The following is an 8,205-nucleotide window of genomic DNA, read 5'->3' on the forward strand; positions in this document are numbered from 1 at the left end:
TCTAACTCGGTGGCATTAGAAACTGGAACAAGTGGAAATGCCCAACTATCTTGTACTTACCCACTAACCAGGGGGTTCTGAATCCATTTCTGAATATCTCAAATGCTCTTAAATATCTAAATTGTTACTGAACAATGCTATGCTATTAAAAAGCTGAAAGGTGTCTTCAACATTGCAGTGAAGAATTCATCTGTGAGACAGTCTTCCGGAAGTATGAATTGGAACTACTTTGTCCATACAAAATGGTCTGTGCAGATTACTATGGAAAGCACAAAATTTGGGCAAAGAAATTGTACTAATACTGGAATTAATGTTCAAAAATTTACACTGTGACTCCTCAACTTTCTACTTGATTAATCAGCAAACTAATGACAAACTATTGTAAATTAGGAAAATCTTTAGAACAATACAGTGTAAAACCAGGGTTAAAGAAAAATCCTAATGCTAGTTAATTTTTTTTAATGGACAGTTCATTGTAACACACAAGTTTTTAAAGCATTTTTAGAGTGCTTTAAAGGAGTACTTAATTTCTGCATAATGTTGGGCACCTCATGAATAATCTCTCATACTCATGAATAAGTGACCAATTCAGATAACAGCACTATTTCCTATTAATGGTTTTAATAACTGGATCTTCAAAAATTCTTTCTGAACATCGTTTTAAACCTATACTAACACTTGCAAAGATTTCAAAATGTTTAACTATCCTAGATTTCTGAAAATACATCCCCAGTAACTATTCTGTGTTTTCAAAATAAATATATGCTATAACCAAGAATGAATTTACCTTCAAGATTGCCCTCCTAAGAAATATTGCTTCATGAGTTTTGAAAGTACCCAAGAAGCACCAAATACATTGGCTATTTTAAAAGGCCTTAAGCTCTTATAGGTCAGAGGTTTCCCTGCCTGAAAGGTTAACTTCTAAAACAGGAGTCTTAGGATGACACTGTCATAAGCTGTCCAAGGGTGTTACCTCATCAGTGTTTAAATATTCATGTGATTATTTTTAATTGTTACATCTATAACTACACATCTGTGATTTAAATACTGATCATCTTAAGTGTTGATTTAAAAATGGTGTGCATAATGTCCTTTGCTAATTCCTTCAGATTCATTCTTAACCAGGACAATGCTTCCAATGATACTGGTGCCAGGAACTTAACACTAGATGTGATCTAGTGGCACTCAAAACAGCACCAGTACCAAAACTGAAACACTCTGCTTTCCCATTTCTTTGTTGAATGCATTGGCTATTTATACAGGGTGTTCTCCCTTTTTACCAAGCCAGCTTCACTTCTAATTTGTACTTGTAATCCTGTTGCTCCTTCTACTCCAGCTTCCATCACTGACAGATGAGTTGAATTTTTGGTGGGGCGAGGTCTTCGGCCCGGCATGTTTCCCTGATGCTGACTTTGGGCACAGCAGGGGCCTGTCGCTCTTCAACAGTGCTCACTACCCCTCCAAAGAACAGATTTGCTCAGGCATCCAAGGCATCAGTTGCAAACAGGAAAGGAAATAAACTTTTTATCCACGTGTCACCTATCATGAGGCTAGAAAAGTTATTTACTGGCCTGATTGAGCAATGTGAATGCTTCTTTTTTTTTTTTAATATAAACCCAATGATATATTAAACTTTGGAGAACCATCTGGTCCTGTAAACTGGGCAAACCTGTTGTTCTTTAATACAGTATGTATGTAAGGTAATTTGAGAGCACCATCTTAGCAACAGCAGGGTCATAATAAAAATAAAGCTTAGTGCAGTAAAAAACTCTAATTGCTACCAGAGGTCTGATTACTTCCTCCCACAAAGGCTAGATGCCGCTCTCTTAAGAATGCTTGTTCTGTCTTATTCTGTGTTTTCTGCTTCTGTTACTACTTGCAGTATTACTCAGCAGTGAATTAAACCCACGTTTGTGTAGAAGAGGCCATGTTTGCCCTAATTCCTGAATATTTCTTTTAATCACAGAGCTAAAAAGTTGCTTTAACTACACTTGTGTCTGCAGAACTGCTAGCTTGGTTACAGATGGGGAGAGAGGAGAGCTTCTGGGGCCCTTTATAAACAAGGTCTGATTGGGGCTATGAAATCCGCCACATGGAAACTTGCCTGGGGGCAGTTCCCATTGTCTGCCTCTGCTGCGTGTGTAGGCAGCTTTAGACATGTCAATGCTCACTCGGAATCACTCTGCTGCTTACAGAAGCTTCGAGTGCAAATACTTGCATTGATGCAATACTGAGGTTACATAGTTGAGCTGCAAAATAAGAAGCGTATGATTCTTGTTGGGCTTAATTTGCATGGCAAGCTACCATGCTAACAGCCCTATAAGAATTTTAGTTTTAAACTCTTTATATATGAAATGGCAGAGATAACAGCAGACATTGTATTTTATTTGTACTGGTTTTAACTCTAATTCACCTTGTAAGTCCAAAACTTTATAAACTGATGAGGTCTTACCCAAGGAAGTAGCCTTTGAAATCTAGGCCTGGTGTCAAAATTGTATTTATGGTCTTCCATAAACAACACAGCTTGGTCCTGAGAAGAGTTAAAACCACAAAATTAAAGAGTCCACCTAACTTCCAGTCACTTTAAGCACTATGGATTCTTTCATGGATTGACTTGCAAGCTAGTCCGTGGTGGCATGTAGCTTCTTGTAAACTTCTCCGTATAAAGCTCATTGCTTCTGAAATGAGTATGGGAGGACCTTAAATCTCCACACATGCCCCTTTCTACTACAAAAAGAGTCTTCATCCTTGTCTGCCCTCCCACTAAAGCGTCAAGTTTCCTCCCTCTTCGACTTAGAAGGCTTCAATTTGTGCTTAAATGGTAAATGCAGAACACTTCATTAAAATATTTTTTTCTGGAATAAAGTTATTGGCTCAAAAAAGTCTGAACTGAGAACTTCAGTGCAGTTTCATTAACTGCAGCCTTTGGCATAAGGAACAGCCGTAATATTGGAATTGGTGCTGCACCCCTTACGTGCCTTCTATTTAATCGACTTTCAAACTGCATTTCGCATGTGCAATATCAGACACAGCAAATATTTGCCTTGGGAGGGAGGGAATCAATTTTACCAAAAGTTTCTTTTGACGCCTGGAAAGTCTGGTTTATTTTCAGTCCAAACAAGTAGACAAGAACAAGATTCTCTTAGATTATCGGTCTAGCCCGCAAGGTCAAGAGCATTGGTAGCCAACAAGCACTCAATCTCTCTCAGAAGGAATACGAGTATGCTGTATTTCTATAACCAATTCGTATGTAGTGAATATACTAAACTTGTGAGGTTCTTTTAAACAGCAATAGATACTAAGTGAAAAATGAATTTATTAAATGAGAGGGAGAGAAGAATCTGACTTTTGCATTTTGGTTTGAATTCTCAGTTAAGATGGACTTTTGCAGAAATTTGTTGCTAAAATAAAAGGCATAGGAGTAGAGCAAAGAGTTAAAATAAGTCTAGAAACTGAGTGCTCTTCTGCCTCCAATTAAGAATATTTGGTTCTAGTGAGATACGAACTGACAGGTTTCACTTTTGACAAAATAGTCATAAACAGTAAGCATTTTATTAAAAGGGTAATATACTGCAAATCACGTTAAGATCAACATAATCAGCAATGTAAACTGACTTTGTTAGCATTGTAAAATGTTGAATGAATTTAATAACTGCCTGTAGCAATATATAATACTGTATCTTTGTGAAATACTCTTCAAACTGTATTTACAGTAGAAATAATTTTAATAGTTCTAATTTGTTCTGCATATGCTATTCATTAAAGTCAAATTATATTAAGGACTTTAAAATCTCACTATCCGTTAGACCTTTTTTCCCCCCTGCTGCTTGAGTTTATATTGCACTGAATTATTTTGGGGGAAGAGAAAATGATAGCAGAATTTACTGGAGAAGGACAATCTTGTATTGAAAATTTATACACTTGTCTCAGCAAAGGAAAAATCTGATCTATTTTTAAACAAATGCTGACCTTGATAAAGAGATGTGAGAAATGTATACCCTTCCCACCTAACTTAAAAACCATTAGAAAGGGCTAATGTGGAAGCTAACAGGCAAAAAGATTTATTGAATGTTGTGCAGGAGTACATGAGAGTCTGAAGGACTCATTTTGGAGTATGTAGAAAATATTAGAAATGAGAAATACTTTCTAATTTCCTGGCTTTTTGGCAAAACAGGAGGTATTGATTCTCCGGTTCCCTCTGCCAAGAGGTTGGGGTGTGTCCTGGGAGAAGGCAGAAGACTCACTGGGATGGAATTCCAGAGGGAAGAGGTGGGGATCAGGTTTTGGCACCTCCAGGGCTACGTGCTGGGATGAGGGTGGCATGGGGAGCTACCCAACCCGTGCTTGCCAGGGCTGCTGCTTTGCGATCCGAGCCTGGAGGCCTCGGGTTGGCAGTACTGAAGAAACACGTTTAAAGAGAGAAAAATGGAAATGTAACGATTCACTGGCTTGCAAGTTACAGATTAAATTATGGTGAAAAAATTCCGGGCTATCAAAAGAAAAGACCACTACCCTTTCCTTCCACTCTCCTGTCTATGGAGGAGATCCTCAAATCCTTCCTCTGTGAATCACTGGTGTCCCTTATGCGATATTGAGGTGGAAATATGAAGAACAGCAAGATCCTGTCAGAAGCTGGCAGATGAAATTATGTATTATCAATGTAAAATTCATTGGGAGCATAATTTTAACAACCAGTACCTTACCTGCTTTGAAATGATAAACACTCGTGAACAAAGACCTAGCTAATTATATTAGGCACTGGATTTTTTAAATTAAGATAATAAAAATGGAATTTTTTAAACCAAGACGCCCACTGTAACGGATAAGAAGGGATTTCTATTACTTAAGATAATATGACTGTATTATCCTGTTGGTAATTAAGCTGTTTTCCAAGCCTTGTGCTATATTTCTTTGAAGGAATTCCTCTCTCCAGAGGAACTCTGAAGCACAAGATAACCTGTCCTGTCTTGGAGCTGGGAGGTGTTTGCTCTGAGAGGGCTCTGCAGAGGGTGAGACCTGACCTGGACTTGGTCTTCCCACATTGCAGCTTGGTCGTTCCATAGCTCTGCTGGTTTTAGGAAGGCTTGGCGATTTTGATGGCCTACCTTGAAGAAAAAGAAGTGATGCTTTACCGATATCTGTAGGGTATTGTTGGAAATGCTGTCCTTCAGCATTGACAGAAATCTTTGCTGCCTCGTGCTTTTCAGAGCCACTGCTCATCCCACCTCACGCCATTGAATGTACTGGAGCCTGCCTCAACTCAATTTCCAGAAAAGCCTGTCTGCTTTGCCGTGACTTTCCAACAATGTAAGAATTTGTAAAACGGCCTCACCAGCTTCTCACGCCTTGGCTCACCTCTGTTGCGTGGCAGTGTCTTGTATCCTCACCGGAGGCTGCCAATGTGCTTCCTCCAAGCCTGTTCCCCAAGAGGCTCCCATCTCCTTAAAACAGTGGTAGTTCATCTCTGAATCTCCCAGTCTTTCAGTAGCTTGCTCTTCCTCACCTCTCTTTGACTGCAACTCATATTCTCTTACTCTTGAGGACAATAGTAACAGATGTTTCTGGCTGGTCCTCCGCCCATAAAGTTCTTTCCCAGGGCTGAGTCTCATCTTTGTTAAAGCACTTTGTTAAAGTCTTTTTTTGTCTTTGAGGTGTCCCTTTCCTGGGGCATGAACATTTGGACACCAAGAAATCCTTTGCCCTTTTTTGGACCGTGCTTGCCCTTTTGGAGGCAGGAAGATTGACACTGCAAGGAAATGGCTGTTCTTACACAACTTAGAAAATCACCCTGGCTTAAGATCTTCTAAGAAACCAGCAAGTTTGTATATCTGATGTAAGCTAAATGGCTGCGGAGCCCCACCCAGACTTTCCAGCCAGCCCAGTGCTACCAGAGAGACATCTAGGAAGGGTGCACAACTGAAGAGAGTGATCCTGGAGTCCTTGTCCTCATTAGAGGCGTGAGGCTCCTCCAGAGGAAACTCTCTTGGAGGAGAAGTCAGCTTAGGAAGGATCGAATTGAAGCTCTTCCCAGGAAGTGGTGTCCTTTGAGCTCTGTCCTCTGGGCCATCAAAGACATTGTCTATCCCCACTGTTGTCCATTTTCGTTTCCTTACCTCTTGGCTGGTTGAGGGATGCGCTGTGCCCTTTCCTAACTTCAGGAAAGGCAGGACAGGCCTATTGATACCCTATGGACATAGTTATAACCAAATGCATGCACAAAGTTGCCTTAACTATACTTACCAGTAAGAAACTTTCTTCTGCTGCTGTAGCTCCCATTACCACCGGAATGACATCTTCTTTTCATCAGGCATTTTCTCCCCTGCTTTCTGCATTTCACAGGCTTCACAGCTTGGGTAACTTCCTGAGTCCTTGTTTACATGAAAGTTAAATTAATACCCTCGAAGCACTCCGCAGCACTGTTTTAAACGAAGACTGCGAAGCAGTTCAGAAGAGCTCAGTGGTATTTGCCGCATGTATCAGGATTTCTATCTGTGTCACTTATTATTAAAAGTTGGTGAAAGACCTGGAGATGCTGTATCATATTATATGAATTATAAGATCTAAGAAAAGTTGGCAGGGATATTCTAACAGCAGCACTAGAAAGTCATTTTCTGCTTTAAATTAAAATAAATGATGTACGCTAGAATAAATACTCGTTGAAAGGGGGGCCCTTATCCTTTGAGGAACTTAGCTATACGCTGCCGAGTCAGCATAGATCCATAGATTTCACCCAAAGGCTTGCTGAGGAGCGGAAAGCCCGCCCGAGGCCTCGCTGGGGGATGCTGCCCCGAGGCTCCCGGCCGGGCGGGGGGGGGGAGGGGGGGAGGGGGCGGTGGCGGGGCGGGGCGGCGGGGCGGGGCTAAGCCCCCCGCCCCGCCGCCCCGCCCCGCCGCCGCTCCCCCGCCCCCCGCCCGGCCGGTGCCTGTTGCTGCCTCTCCCGGCGGCGGCGGGCGGTCCCCCATGGCGGCGCCGAGACGGTGACTGGCGGGTAGGGAGCGGGCCTGGGGGGGTAGGGAGCGGGGCGGAGGTCGGCCGGCTCTGCCCCGGGGGAGGCTGTGCCCGGGGACCGGAGCGGCGGAGCGGGTCCCCGGGGGCGCGGAGGGGGGGCTCCGTCAAAAGTGGAATTTTCCCGGTAGTTGAGGCGCAGCCCAGAAGGTCCTGGCTTGAAACGGGCCGGTGGATGGGGCTGCTTTGTTTTGGTTTAAGGACAGGATTTAAAAAAAAAAAAAAATTGGCTCTTTTCTCTTTTTCCCTCTTTCTTTTCCCTCTTTCTTTTCCCTCTTTCTTTTCCCTTTTCACTTTTTTCTCTTTTTCTCTTTTTATCTCTTTTCCTCTTTTTTCTCCTTTTCCTTTTTTCTTCTTTCCTTTTTTCTTCTTTCCTTTTTTTCTTCCTTTTCCTTTTTTTCTTCCTTTTCCTTTTTTCATCCTTTTCCTTTTTTCTTCCTTTTCCTTTTTTCTTCCTTTTCCTTTTTTCTTCCTTTTCCTTTTTTCTTCCTTTTCCTTTTTTCTTCCTTTTCCTTTTTTCTTCCTTTTCCTTTTTTCTTCCTTTTCCTTTTTTCTTCCTTTTCCTTTTTTCTTCCTTTTCCTTTTTTCTTCCTTTTCCTTTTTTCTTCCTTTTCCTTTTTTCTTCCTTTTCCTTTTTTCTTCCTTTTCCTTTTTTCTTCCTTTTCCTTTTTTCTTCCTTTTCCTTTTTTCTTCCTTTTCCTTTTTTCTTCCTTTTCCTTTTTTCTTCCTTTTCCTTTTTTCTTCCTTTTCCTTTTTTCTTCCTTTTCCTTTTTTCTTTTTCTTTTTTTCTCTTTATCTTTTTCTCTTTATCTCTTTTTCTTTTTTTTTTCCTTTTTTTCTTTTAAATTTTAAAGTAGAAGTGGTGAAAAGGGGATGGCTTTGCATGGGGTACCCAGAGCTTTGAACCGCTGCGGAAATCGGTGGGGTTTGGGTGATGGGCATCCCGCAGGATCAAGTTCCCATGACTTTTGCTTTGTTAGGGAGGAGACTGGGGTGAGCGAGAAGTTTTTTCATTAAATACTTGAAGGGAAATGAATTCCTGGAGCCTTTCTCATATTTTCTAGTGGTTCAGCTGGCGATGTTAAACTATGCATGTAGGCTCACAGCGTTCGCAGTCATTGCTGCAGAAATCCCTGCCGTACGTACAGCGGGGCACGGGGCTTTGGGAGAACAACCGGAGCGGATGCAGAAGGATGTGCC

The sequence above is a fragment of the Calonectris borealis genome, chromosome 3 (assembly GCF_964195595.1).
Source record: "Calonectris borealis chromosome 3, bCalBor7.hap1.2, whole genome shotgun sequence".
Taxonomy (NCBI): domain Eukaryota; kingdom Metazoa; phylum Chordata; class Aves; order Procellariiformes; family Procellariidae; genus Calonectris; species Calonectris borealis.